Source organism: Ambystoma mexicanum, unplaced genomic scaffold (assembly GCF_040938575.1).
Source record: "Ambystoma mexicanum isolate Mex_15411 unplaced genomic scaffold, UKY_AmexF1_1 Mex_scaf10, whole genome shotgun sequence".
In the NCBI taxonomy this organism is placed as follows: Eukaryota; Metazoa; Chordata; class Amphibia; order Caudata; family Ambystomatidae; genus Ambystoma; species Ambystoma mexicanum.
In genome coordinates, this window is record NW_027182325.1 from 1,850,001 (window position 1) to 1,859,718 (window position 9,718).

Consider the following 9,718-nt stretch of genomic DNA (forward strand, 5'->3'; position numbering starts at 1 on the left):
CTGATCTCGTCTGATCTCAGAAGCTAAGCAGTGTCGGGCCTAGTTAGTACCTGGATGGGAGACCGCCTGGGAATACCAGGTGCTGTAGGCTTTTTTGTACTCCAAGTTCAGGAAGTGAGCCATTTCTCAATTGCCTTTCAAAACTGCAAGGTCTAGCCGACTAGATGCTTAAAAGTACAAAACTCACACGAACCAGAGCCTACGGCCACACCACACTGAATGCGCCCGATCTCGTCTGATCTCGGAAGCTAAGCAGTGTCGGGCCTCGTTAGTACCTGGATGGGAGACCGCCTGGGAATACCAGGTGCTGTAGGCTTTTTTGTGCTCCAAGTTCAGGAAGTGAGCCATTTCTCAATTGCCTTTCAAAACTGCAAGGTCTAGCTGACTAGATGCTTTAAAGTACAAAACTCACTAGGCCCAGAGCCTACGGCCACACCACACTGATTGCGCCCGATCTCGTCTGATCTCGGAAGCTAAGCAGTGTCGGGCCTAGTTAGTACCTGGATGGGAGACCACCTGGGAATACCAGGTGCTGTAGGCTTTTTTGTGCTCCAAGTTCAGGAAGTGAGCCATTTCACAATTGCCTTTCAAAACTGCAAGGTCTAGCCGACTAGATGCTTAAAAGTACAAAACTCACTAGGCCCAGAGCCTACGGCCACACCACACTGAATGTGCCCGATCTCGGAAGCTAAGCAGGGTCAGGCCTAGTTAGTACCTGGATGGGAGACTGCCTGGGAATACCAGGTGCTGTAGGCTTTTTTGTGCTCCATGATTAGTAATTGCGCAACTTCTCAATTATTTTTCAAATTTGGTATGTTTCCAAAATAATTGTATCCCGTTTTATAGCGGAAATGTTGGACAACATCATGAGGGCTGGAGCTACCTTTTTACATAGAATTAGCATACAGGTAGTGTGTTCATGGGTAATAAATCGACTTTCACATGTAATGCAGTACAGAGAATATTGAGTCCTTCAAGAGGCATGAAAGAAAACCATTATTGTGTTGATTGTTCTCTCCACCTCCCTGCAACAGACACAGGATGGATGAATTAAAGTTATCCTACCAGACATAGGAGTCCTGAATGGGCCCACCAGTCTTATATATCTCGCCTGATCGAGCCTGATCGAGCGATGAGCGTGGTATCATGTTGCAAGTGGCTGCATGGCTTAGCTTACTAAATGCAAATGCATAAGAGTAATATTCTTAGCATTCCTAGAGCCTACGGCCACACCACACTGAATGCACCCGATCTCGTCTGATCTCGGAAGTTAAGCAGTGTCAGGCCTAGTTAGTACCTGGATGGGAGACCGCCTGGGAATACCAGGTGCTGTAGGCTTTTTTGTGCTCCAAGTTCAGGAAGTGAGCCCTTTCTCAATTGCCTTTTAAAACTGCAAGGTCTAGCCGACTAGATGCTTAAAAGTACAACACTCACTAGGCCCAGAGCCTACGGCCACACCACACTGAATGCGCCTGATCTCGTCTGATCTCAGAAGCTAAGCAGTGTCGGGCCTAGTTAGTACCTGGATGGGAGACCGCCTGGGAATACCAGGTGCTGTAGGCTTTTTTGTACTCCAAGTTCAGGAAGTGAGCCATTTCTCAATTGCCTTTCAAAACTGCAAGGTCTAGCCGACTAGATGCTTAAAAGTACAAAACTCACTAGGCCCAGAGCCTACGGCCACACCACACTGAATGCGCCCGATCTCGTCTGATCTCGGAAGCTAAGCAGTGTGGGGCCTAGTTAGTACCTGGATGGGAGACCACCTGGGAATACCAGGTGCTGTAGGCTTTTTTGTGCTCCAAGTTCAGGAAGTGAGCCATTTCACAATTGCCTTTCAAAACTGCAAGGTCTAGCCGACTAGATGCTTAAAAGTACAAACTCACTAGGCCCAGAGCCTACGGCCACACCACACTGAATGCGCCCGATCTCGGAAGCTAAGCAGGGTCGGGCCTAGTTAGTACCTGGATGGGAGACTGCCTGGGAATACCAGGTGCTGTAGGCTTTTTTTGTGCTCCATGATTAGTAATTGCGCAACTTCTCAATTATTTTTCAAATTTGGTATGTTTCCAAAATAATTGTATCCCGTTTTATAGCGGAAATGTTGGACAACATCATGAGGGCTGGAGCTACCTTTTTACATAGAATTAGCATACAGGTAGTGTGTTCATGGGTAATAAATCAACTTTCACATGTAATGCAGTACAGAGAATATTGAGTCCTTCAAGAGGCATGAAAGAAAACCATTGTTGTGTTGATTGTTCTCTCCACCTCCCTGCAACAGACACAGGATGGATGAATTAAAGTTATCCTACCAGACATAGGAGTCCTGAATGGGCCCACCAGTCTTATATATCTCGCCTGATCGAGCCTGATCGAGCGATGAGCGTGGTATCATGTTGCAAGTGGCTGCATGGCTTAGCTTACTAAATGCAAATGCATAAGAGTAATATTCTTAGCATTCCTAGAGCCTACGGCCACACCACACTGAATGCACCCGATCTCGACTGATCTCGGAAGTTAAGCAGTGTCAGGCCTAGTTAGTACCTGGATGGGAGACCGCCTGGGAATACCAGGTGCTGTAGGCTTTTTTGTGCTCCAAGTTCAGGAAGTGAGCCCTTTCTCAATTGCCTTTTAAAACTGCAAGGTCTAGCCGACTAGATGCTTAAAAGTACAAAACTCACTAGGCCCAGAGCCTACGGCCACACCACACTGAATGTGCCTGATCTCGTCTGATCTCAGAAGCTAAGCAGTGTCGGGCCTAGTTAGTACCTGGATGGAAGACCGCCTGGGAATACCAGGTGCTGTAGGCTTTTTTGTACTCCAAGTTCAGGAAGTGAGCCATTTCTCAATTGCCTTTCAAAACTGCAAGGTCTAGCCGACTAGATGCTTAAAAGTACAAAACTCACAAGAACCAGAGCCTACGGCCACACCACACTGAATGCGCCTGATCTCGGAAGCTAAGCAGTGTCGGGCCTCGTTAGTACCTGGATGGGAGACCGCCTGGGAATACCAGGTGCTGTAGGCTTTTTTGTGCTCCAAGTTCAGGAAGTGAGCCATTTCTCAATTGCCTTTCAAAACTGCAAGGTCTAGCTGACTAGATGCTTAAAAGTACAAAACTCACTAGGCCCAGAGCCTACGGCCACACCACACTGATTGCGCCCGATCTCGTCTGATCTCGGAAGCTAAGCAGTGTCGGGCCTAGTTAGTACCTGGATGAGAGACCACCTGGGAATACCAGGTGCTGTAGGCTTTTTTGTGCTCCAAGTTCAGGAAGTGAGCCATTTCACAATTGCCTTTCAAAACTGCAAGGTCTAGCCGACTAGATGCTTAAAAGTACAAAACTCACTAGGCCCAGAGCCTACGGCCACACCACACTGAATGTGCCCGATCTCGGAAGCTAAGCAGGGTCAGGCCTAGATAGTACCTGGATGGGAGACTGCCTGGGAATACCAGGTGCTGTAGGCTTTTTTGTGCTCCATGATTAGTAATTGCGCAACTTCTCAATTATTTTTCAAATTTGGTATGTTTCCAAAATAATTGTATCCCGTTTTATAGCGGAAATGTTGGACAACATCATGAGGTCTGGAGCTACCTTTTTACATAGAATTAGCATACAGGTAGTGTGTTCATGGGTAATAAATCGACTTTCACATGTAATGCAGTACAGAGAATATTGAGTCCTTCAAGAGGCATGAAAGAAAACCATTATTGTGTTGATTGTTCTCTCCACCTCCCTGCAACAGACACAGGATGGATGAATTAAAGTTATCCTACCAGACATAGGAGTCCTGAATGGGCCCACCAGTCTTATATATCTCGCCTGATCGAGCCTGATCGAGCGATGAGCGTGGTATCATGTTGCAAGTGGCTGCATGGCTTAGCTTACTAAATGCAAATGCATAAGAGTAATATTCTTAGCATTCCTAGAGCCTACGGCCACACCACACTGAATGCACCCGATCTCGTCTGATCTCGGAAGTTAAGCAGTGTCAGGCCTAGTTAGTACCTGGATGGGAGACCGCCTGGGAATACCAGGTGCTGTAGGCTTTTTTGTGCTCCAAGTTCAGGAAGTGAGCCCTTTCTCAATTGCCTTTTAAAACTGCAAGGTCTAGCCGACTAGATGCTTAAAAGTACAACACTCACTAGGCCCAGAGCCTACGGCCACACCACACTGAATGCGCCTGATCTCGTCTGATCTCAGAAGCTAAGCAGTGTCGGGCCTAGTTAGTACCTGGATGGGAGACCGCCTGGGAATACCAGGTGCTGTAGGCTTTTTTGTACTCCAAGTTCAGGAAGTGAGCCATTTCTCAATTGCCTTTCAAAACTGCAAGGTCTAGCCGACTAGATGCTTAAAAGTACAAAACTCACTAGGCCCAGAGCCTACGGCCACACCACACTGAATGCGCCCGATCTCGTCTGATCTCGGAAGCTAAGTAGTGTCGGGCCTAGTTAGTACCTGGATGGGAGACCACCTGGGAATACCAGGTGCTGTAGGCTTTTTTGTGCTCCAAGTTCAGGAAGTGAGCCATTTCACAATTGCCTTTCAAAACTGCAAGGTCTAGCCGACTAGATGCTTAAAAGTACAAACTCACTAGACCCAGAGCCTACGGCCACACCACACTGAATGCGCCCGATCTCGGAAGCTAAGCAGGGTCGGGCCTAGTTAGTACCTGGATGGGAGACTGCCTGGGAATACCAGGTGCTGTAGGATTTTTTTGTGCTCCATGATTAGTAATTGCGCAACTTCTCAATTATTTTTCAAATTTGGTATGTTTCCAAAATAATTGTATCCCGTTTTATAGCGGAAATGTTGGACAACATCATGAGGGCTGGAGCTACCTTTTTACATAGAATTAGCATACAGGTAGTGTGTTCATGGGTAATAAATCAACTTTCACATGTAATGCAGTACAGAGAATATTGAGTCCTTCAAGAGGCATGAAAGAAAACCATTATTGTGTTGATTGTTCTCTCCACCTCCCTGCAACAGACACAGGATGGATGAATTAAAGTTATCCTACCAGACATAGGAGTCCTGAATGGGCCCACCAGTCTTATATATCTCGCCTGATCGAGCCTGATCGAGCGATGAGCGTGGTATCATGTTGCAAGTGGCTGCATGGCTTAGCTTACTAAATGCAAATGCATAAGAGTAATATTCTTAGCATTCCTAGAGCCTACGGCCACACCACACTGAATGCACCCGATCTCGACTGATCTCGGAAGTTAAGCAGTGTCAGGCCTAGTTAGTACCTGGATGGGAGACCGCCTGGGAATACCAGGTGCTGTAGGCTTTTTTGTGCTCCAAGTTCAGGAAGTGAGCCCTTTCTCAATTGCCTTTTAAAACTGCAAGGTCTAGCCGACTAGATGCTTAAAAGTACAAAACTCACTAGGCCCAGAGCCTACGGCCACACCACACTGAATGTGCCTGATCTCGTCTGATCTCAGAAGCTAAGCAGTGTCGGGCCTAGTTAGTACCTGGATGGAAGACCGCCTGGGAATACCAGGTGCTGTAGGCTTTTTTGTACTCCAAGTTCAGGAAGTGAGCCATTTCTCAATTGCCTTTCAAAACTGCAAGGTCTAGCCGACTAGATGCTTAAAAGTACAAAACTCACAAGGACCAGAGCCTACGGCCACACCACACTGAATGCGCCCGATCTCGTCTGATCTCGGAAGCTAAGCAGTGTCGGGCCTCGTTAGTACCTGGATGGGAGACCGCCTGGGAATACCAGGTGCTGTAGGCTTTTTTGTGCTCCAAGTTCAGGAAGTGAGCCATTTCTCAATTGCCTTTCAAAACTGCAAGGTCTAGCTGACTAGATGCTTAAAAGTACAAAACTCACTAGGCCCAGAGCCTACGGCCACACCACACTGATTGCGCCCGATCTCGTCTGATCTCGGAAGCTAAGCAGTGTCGGGCCTAGTTAGTACCTGGATGGGAGACCACCTGGGAATACCAGGTGCTGTAGGCTTTTTTGTGCTCCAAGTTCAGGAAGTGAGCCATTTCACAATTGCCTTTCAAAACTGCAAGGTCTAGCCGACTAGATGCTTAAAAGTACAAAACTCACTAGGCCCAGAGCCTACGGCCACACCACACTGAATGTGCCCGATCTCGGAAGCTAAGCAGGGTCAGGCCTAGTTAGTACCTGGATGGGAGACTGCCTGGGAATACCAGGTGCTGTAGGCTTTTTTGTGCTCCATGATTAGTAATTGCGCAACTTCTCAATTATTTTTCAAATTTGGTATGTTTCCAAAATAATTGTATCCCGTTTTATAGCGGAAATGTTGGACAACATCATGAGGGCTGGAGCTACCTTTTTACATAGAATTAGCATACAGGTAGTGTGTTCATGGGTAATAAATCGACTTTCACATGTAATGCAGTACAGAGAATATTGAGTCCTTCAAGAGGCATGAAAGAAAACCATTATTGTGTTGATTGTTCTCTCCACCTCCCTGCAACAGACACAGGATGGATGAATTAAAGTTATCCTACCAGACATAGGAGTCCTGAATGGGCCCACCAGTCTTATATATCTCGCCTGATCGAGCGATGAGCGTGGTATCATGTTGCAAGTGGCTGCATGGCTTAGCTTACTAAATGCAAATGCATAAGAGTAATATTCTTAGCATTCCTAGAACCTACGGCCACACCACACTGAATGCACCCGATCTCGTCTGATCTCGGAAGTTAAGCAGTGTCAGGCCTAGTTAGTACCTGGATGGGAGACCGCCTGGGAATACCAGGTGCTGTAGGCTTTTTTGTGCTCCAAGTTCAGGAAGTGAGCCCTTTCTCAATTGCCTTTTAAAACTGCAAGGTCTAGCCGACTAGATGCTTAAAAGTACAACACTCACTAGGCCCAGAGCCTACGGCCACACCACACTGAATGCGCCTGATCTCGTCTGATCTCAGAAGCTAAGCAGTGTCGGGCCTAGTTAGTACCTGGATGGGAGACCGCCTGGGAATACCAGGTGCTGTAGGCTTTTTTGTACTCCAAGTTCAGGAAGTGAGCCATTTCTCAATTGCCTTTCAAAACTGCAAGGTCTAGCCGACTAGATGCTTAAAAGTACAAAACTCACTAGGCCCAGAGCCTACGGCCACACCACACTGAATGCGCCCGATCTCGTCTGATCTCGGAAGCTAAGCAGTGTCGGGCCTAGTTAGTACCTGGATGGGAGACCACCTGGGAATACCAGGTGCTGTAGGCTTTTTTGTGCTCCAAGTTCAGGAAGTGAGCCATTTCACAATTGCCTTTCAAAACTGCAAGGTCTAGCCGACTAGATGCTTAAAAGTACAAACTCACTAGGCCCAGAGCCTACGGCCACACCACACTGAATAATGCGCCCGATCTCGGAAGCTAAGCAGGGTCGGGCCTAGTTAGTACCTGGATGGGAGACTGCCTGGGAATACCAGGTGCTGTAGGCTTTTTTTGTGCTCCATGATTAGTAATTGCGCAACTTCTCAATTATTTTTCAAATTTGGTATGTTTCCAAAATAATTGTATCCCGTTTTATAGCGGAAATGTTGGACAACATCATGAGGGCTGGAGCTACCTTTTTACATAGAATTAGCATACAGGTAGTGTGTTCATGGGTAATAAATCAACTTTCACATGTAATGCAGTACAGAGAATATTGAGTCCTTCAAGAGGCATGAAAGAAAACCATTATTGTGTTGATTGTTCTCTCCACCTCCCTGCAACAGACACAGGATGGATGAATTAAAGTTATCCTACCAGACATAGGAGTCCTGAATGGGCCCACCAGTCTTATATATCTCGCCTGATCGAGCCTGATCGAGCGATGAGCGTGGTATCATGTTGCAAGTGGCTGCATGGCTTAGCTTACTAAATGCAAATGCATAAGAGTAATATTCTTAGCATTCCTAGAGCCTACGGCCACACCACACTGAATGCACCCGATCTCGACTGATCTCGGAAGTTAAGCAGTGTCAGGCCTAGTTAGTACCTGGATGGGAGACCGCCTGGGAATACCAGGTGCTGTAGGCTTTTTTGTGCTCCAAGTTCAGGAAGTGAGCCCTTTCTCAATTGCCTTTTAAAACTGCAAGGTCTAGCCGACTAGATGCTTAAAAGTACAAAACTCACTAGGCCCAGAGCCTACGGCCACACCACACTGAATGTGCCTGATCTCGTCTGATCTCAGAAGCTAAGCAGTGTCGGGCCTAGTTAGTACCTGGATGGAAGACCGCCTGGGAATACCAGGTGCTGTAGGCTTTTTTGTACTCCAAGTTCAGGAAGTGAGCCATTTCTCAATTGCCTTTCAAAACTGCAAGGTCTAGCCGACTAGATGCTTAAAAGTACAAAACTCACTAGGCCCAGAGCCTACGGCCACACCACACTGATTGCGCCCGATCTCGTCTGATCTCGGAAGCTAAGCAGTGTCGGGCCTAGTTAGTACCTGGATGGGAGACCACCTGGGAATACCAGGTGCTGTAGGCTTTTTTGTGCTCCAAGTTCAGGAAGTGAGCCATTTCACAATTGCCTTTCAAAACTGAAAGGTCTAGCCGACTAGATGCTTAAAAGTACAAAACTCACTAGGCCCAGAGCCTATGGCCACACCACACTGAATGTGCCCGATCTCGGAAGCTAAGCAGGGTCAGGCCTAGTTAGTACCTGGATGGGAGACTGCCTGGGAATACCAGGTGCTGTAGGCTTTTTTGTGCTCCATGATTAGTAATTGCGCAACTTCTCAATTATTTTTCAAATTTGGTAGGTTTCCAAAATAATTGTATCCCGTTTTATAGCGGAAATGTTGGACAACATCATGAGGGCTGGAGCTACCTTTTTACATAGAATTAGCATACAGGTAGTGTGTTCATGGGTAATAAATCGACTTTCACATGTAATGCAGTACAGAGAATATTGAGTCCTTCAAGAGGCATGAAAGAAAACCATTATTGTGTTGATTGTTCTCTCCACCTCCCTGCAACAGACACAGGATGGATGAATTAAAGTTATCCTACCAGACATAGGAGTCCTGAATGGGCCCACCAGTCTTATATATCTCGCCTGATCGAGCCTGATCGAGCGATGAGCGTGGTATCATGTTGCAAGTGGCTGCATGGCTTAGCTTACTAAATGCAAATGCATAAGAGTAATATTCTTAGCATTCCTAGAGCCTACGGCCACACCACACTGAATGCACCCGATCTCGTCTGATCTCGGAAGTTAAGCAGTGTCAGGCCTAGTTAGTACCTGGATGGGAGACCGCCTTGGAATACCAGGTGCTGTAGGCTTTTTTGTGCTCCAAGTTCAGGAAGTGAGCCCTTTCTCAATTGCCTTTTAAAACTGCAAGGTCTAGCCGACTAGATGCTTAAAAGTACAACACTCACTAGGCCCAGAGCCTACGGCCACACCACACTGAATGCGCCTGATCTCGTCTGATCTCAGAAGCTAAGCAGTGTCGGGCCTAGTTAGTACCTGGATGGGAGACCGCCTGGGAATACCAGGTGCTGTAGGCTTTTTTGTACTCCAAGTTCAGGAAGTGAGCCATTTCTCAATTGCCTTTCAAAACTGCAAGGTCTAGCCGACTAGATGCTTAAAAGTACAAAACTCACTAGGCCCAGAGCCTACGGCCACACCACACTGAATGCGCCCGATCTCGTCTGATCTCGGAAGCTAAGCAGTGTCGGGCCTAGTTAGTACCTGGATGGGAGACCACCTGGGAATACCAGGTGCTGTAGGCTTTTTTGTGCTCCAAG

General features: G+C 47.1%; 25 non-coding genes and 8 pseudogenes across 25 annotated transcripts in view; all 33 read left to right on the forward strand.

The window, feature by feature from the left end:
• The window catches only part of LOC138541515 (5S ribosomal RNA), a 119-nt gene extending 28 nt beyond the window's left edge, over nt 1–91 (forward strand). The window contains exon 1 of the ribosomal RNA XR_011289520.1: nt 1–91. This exon is cut by the window's left edge and continues 28 nt beyond it. This is a non-coding gene — a ribosomal RNA (5S ribosomal RNA).
• A 106-nt stretch (nt 92–197) lies between these two features.
• LOC138550220 (5S ribosomal RNA) lies at nt 198–316 on the forward strand. Its single transcript, XR_011293976.1, has one exon. It is a non-coding gene; the product is annotated as a 5S ribosomal RNA (ribosomal RNA).
• A 106-nt stretch (nt 317–422) lies between these two features.
• On the forward strand, nt 423–541 carry LOC138547915 (5S ribosomal RNA). Its single transcript, XR_011291739.1, has one exon. It is a non-coding gene; the product is annotated as a 5S ribosomal RNA (ribosomal RNA).
• A 106-nt stretch (nt 542–647) lies between these two features.
• LOC138546384 (5S ribosomal RNA) lies at nt 648–756 on the forward strand (annotated as a pseudogene).
• A 463-nt stretch (nt 757–1,219) lies between these two features.
• Nucleotides 1,220–1,338, forward strand: LOC138549024 (5S ribosomal RNA). Its single transcript, XR_011292812.1, has one exon. It is a non-coding gene; the product is annotated as a 5S ribosomal RNA (ribosomal RNA).
• Nucleotides 1,339–1,444: 106 nt separating this feature from the next.
• Nucleotides 1,445–1,563, forward strand: LOC138541527 (5S ribosomal RNA). Its single transcript, XR_011289532.1, has one exon. It is a non-coding gene; the product is annotated as a 5S ribosomal RNA (ribosomal RNA).
• Nucleotides 1,564–1,669: 106 nt separating this feature from the next.
• LOC138538074 (5S ribosomal RNA) lies at nt 1,670–1,788 on the forward strand. Its single transcript, XR_011286187.1, has one exon. It is a non-coding gene; the product is annotated as a 5S ribosomal RNA (ribosomal RNA).
• A 105-nt stretch (nt 1,789–1,893) lies between these two features.
• On the forward strand, nt 1,894–2,002 carry LOC138543502 (5S ribosomal RNA; annotated as a pseudogene).
• Nucleotides 2,003–2,466: 464 nt separating this feature from the next.
• LOC138538662 (5S ribosomal RNA) lies at nt 2,467–2,585 on the forward strand. The gene has a single exon (XR_011286753.1). It is a non-coding gene; the product is annotated as a 5S ribosomal RNA (ribosomal RNA).
• A 106-nt stretch (nt 2,586–2,691) lies between these two features.
• LOC138539874 (5S ribosomal RNA) lies at nt 2,692–2,810 on the forward strand. Its single transcript, XR_011287936.1, has one exon. It is a non-coding gene; the product is annotated as a 5S ribosomal RNA (ribosomal RNA).
• Nucleotides 2,811–2,916: 106 nt separating this feature from the next.
• LOC138543117 (5S ribosomal RNA) lies at nt 2,917–3,025 on the forward strand (annotated as a pseudogene).
• A 106-nt stretch (nt 3,026–3,131) lies between these two features.
• LOC138540688 (5S ribosomal RNA) lies at nt 3,132–3,250 on the forward strand. The gene has a single exon (XR_011288726.1). It is a non-coding gene; the product is annotated as a 5S ribosomal RNA (ribosomal RNA).
• Nucleotides 3,251–3,356: 106 nt separating this feature from the next.
• On the forward strand, nt 3,357–3,465 carry LOC138546666 (5S ribosomal RNA; annotated as a pseudogene).
• Nucleotides 3,466–3,928: 463 nt separating this feature from the next.
• Nucleotides 3,929–4,047, forward strand: LOC138549025 (5S ribosomal RNA). Its single transcript, XR_011292813.1, has one exon. It is a non-coding gene; the product is annotated as a 5S ribosomal RNA (ribosomal RNA).
• Nucleotides 4,048–4,153: 106 nt separating this feature from the next.
• Nucleotides 4,154–4,272, forward strand: LOC138541538 (5S ribosomal RNA). Its single transcript, XR_011289543.1, has one exon. It is a non-coding gene; the product is annotated as a 5S ribosomal RNA (ribosomal RNA).
• A 106-nt stretch (nt 4,273–4,378) lies between these two features.
• LOC138549629 (5S ribosomal RNA) lies at nt 4,379–4,497 on the forward strand. The gene has a single exon (XR_011293406.1). It is a non-coding gene; the product is annotated as a 5S ribosomal RNA (ribosomal RNA).
• Nucleotides 4,498–4,602: 105 nt separating this feature from the next.
• Nucleotides 4,603–4,711, forward strand: LOC138544403 (5S ribosomal RNA; annotated as a pseudogene).
• A 464-nt stretch (nt 4,712–5,175) lies between these two features.
• LOC138538663 (5S ribosomal RNA) lies at nt 5,176–5,294 on the forward strand. The gene has a single exon (XR_011286754.1). It is a non-coding gene; the product is annotated as a 5S ribosomal RNA (ribosomal RNA).
• A 106-nt stretch (nt 5,295–5,400) lies between these two features.
• Nucleotides 5,401–5,519, forward strand: LOC138539875 (5S ribosomal RNA). Its single transcript, XR_011287937.1, has one exon. It is a non-coding gene; the product is annotated as a 5S ribosomal RNA (ribosomal RNA).
• A 106-nt stretch (nt 5,520–5,625) lies between these two features.
• Nucleotides 5,626–5,744, forward strand: LOC138550222 (5S ribosomal RNA). The gene has a single exon (XR_011293978.1). It is a non-coding gene; the product is annotated as a 5S ribosomal RNA (ribosomal RNA).
• Nucleotides 5,745–5,850: 106 nt separating this feature from the next.
• Nucleotides 5,851–5,969, forward strand: LOC138547916 (5S ribosomal RNA). The gene has a single exon (XR_011291740.1). It is a non-coding gene; the product is annotated as a 5S ribosomal RNA (ribosomal RNA).
• Nucleotides 5,970–6,075: 106 nt separating this feature from the next.
• LOC138546385 (5S ribosomal RNA) lies at nt 6,076–6,184 on the forward strand (annotated as a pseudogene).
• A 453-nt stretch (nt 6,185–6,637) lies between these two features.
• On the forward strand, nt 6,638–6,756 carry LOC138537329 (5S ribosomal RNA). Its single transcript, XR_011285468.1, has one exon. It is a non-coding gene; the product is annotated as a 5S ribosomal RNA (ribosomal RNA).
• Nucleotides 6,757–6,862: 106 nt separating this feature from the next.
• On the forward strand, nt 6,863–6,981 carry LOC138541550 (5S ribosomal RNA). Its single transcript, XR_011289554.1, has one exon. It is a non-coding gene; the product is annotated as a 5S ribosomal RNA (ribosomal RNA).
• A 106-nt stretch (nt 6,982–7,087) lies between these two features.
• On the forward strand, nt 7,088–7,206 carry LOC138549133 (5S ribosomal RNA). The gene has a single exon (XR_011292918.1). It is a non-coding gene; the product is annotated as a 5S ribosomal RNA (ribosomal RNA).
• Nucleotides 7,207–7,311: 105 nt separating this feature from the next.
• LOC138545850 (5S ribosomal RNA) lies at nt 7,312–7,423 on the forward strand (annotated as a pseudogene).
• Nucleotides 7,424–7,887: 464 nt separating this feature from the next.
• Nucleotides 7,888–8,006, forward strand: LOC138538664 (5S ribosomal RNA). The gene has a single exon (XR_011286755.1). It is a non-coding gene; the product is annotated as a 5S ribosomal RNA (ribosomal RNA).
• Nucleotides 8,007–8,112: 106 nt separating this feature from the next.
• On the forward strand, nt 8,113–8,231 carry LOC138539876 (5S ribosomal RNA). The gene has a single exon (XR_011287938.1). It is a non-coding gene; the product is annotated as a 5S ribosomal RNA (ribosomal RNA).
• Nucleotides 8,232–8,337: 106 nt separating this feature from the next.
• Nucleotides 8,338–8,456, forward strand: LOC138547917 (5S ribosomal RNA). Its single transcript, XR_011291741.1, has one exon. It is a non-coding gene; the product is annotated as a 5S ribosomal RNA (ribosomal RNA).
• Nucleotides 8,457–8,562: 106 nt separating this feature from the next.
• On the forward strand, nt 8,563–8,671 carry LOC138546851 (5S ribosomal RNA; annotated as a pseudogene).
• Nucleotides 8,672–9,134: 463 nt separating this feature from the next.
• LOC138537441 (5S ribosomal RNA) lies at nt 9,135–9,253 on the forward strand. The gene has a single exon (XR_011285575.1). It is a non-coding gene; the product is annotated as a 5S ribosomal RNA (ribosomal RNA).
• A 106-nt stretch (nt 9,254–9,359) lies between these two features.
• On the forward strand, nt 9,360–9,478 carry LOC138541561 (5S ribosomal RNA). Its single transcript, XR_011289565.1, has one exon. It is a non-coding gene; the product is annotated as a 5S ribosomal RNA (ribosomal RNA).
• A 106-nt stretch (nt 9,479–9,584) lies between these two features.
• On the forward strand, nt 9,585–9,703 carry LOC138549144 (5S ribosomal RNA). The gene has a single exon (XR_011292929.1). It is a non-coding gene; the product is annotated as a 5S ribosomal RNA (ribosomal RNA).
• The last annotated feature ends 15 nt before the right edge of the window (nt 9,704–9,718 follow it).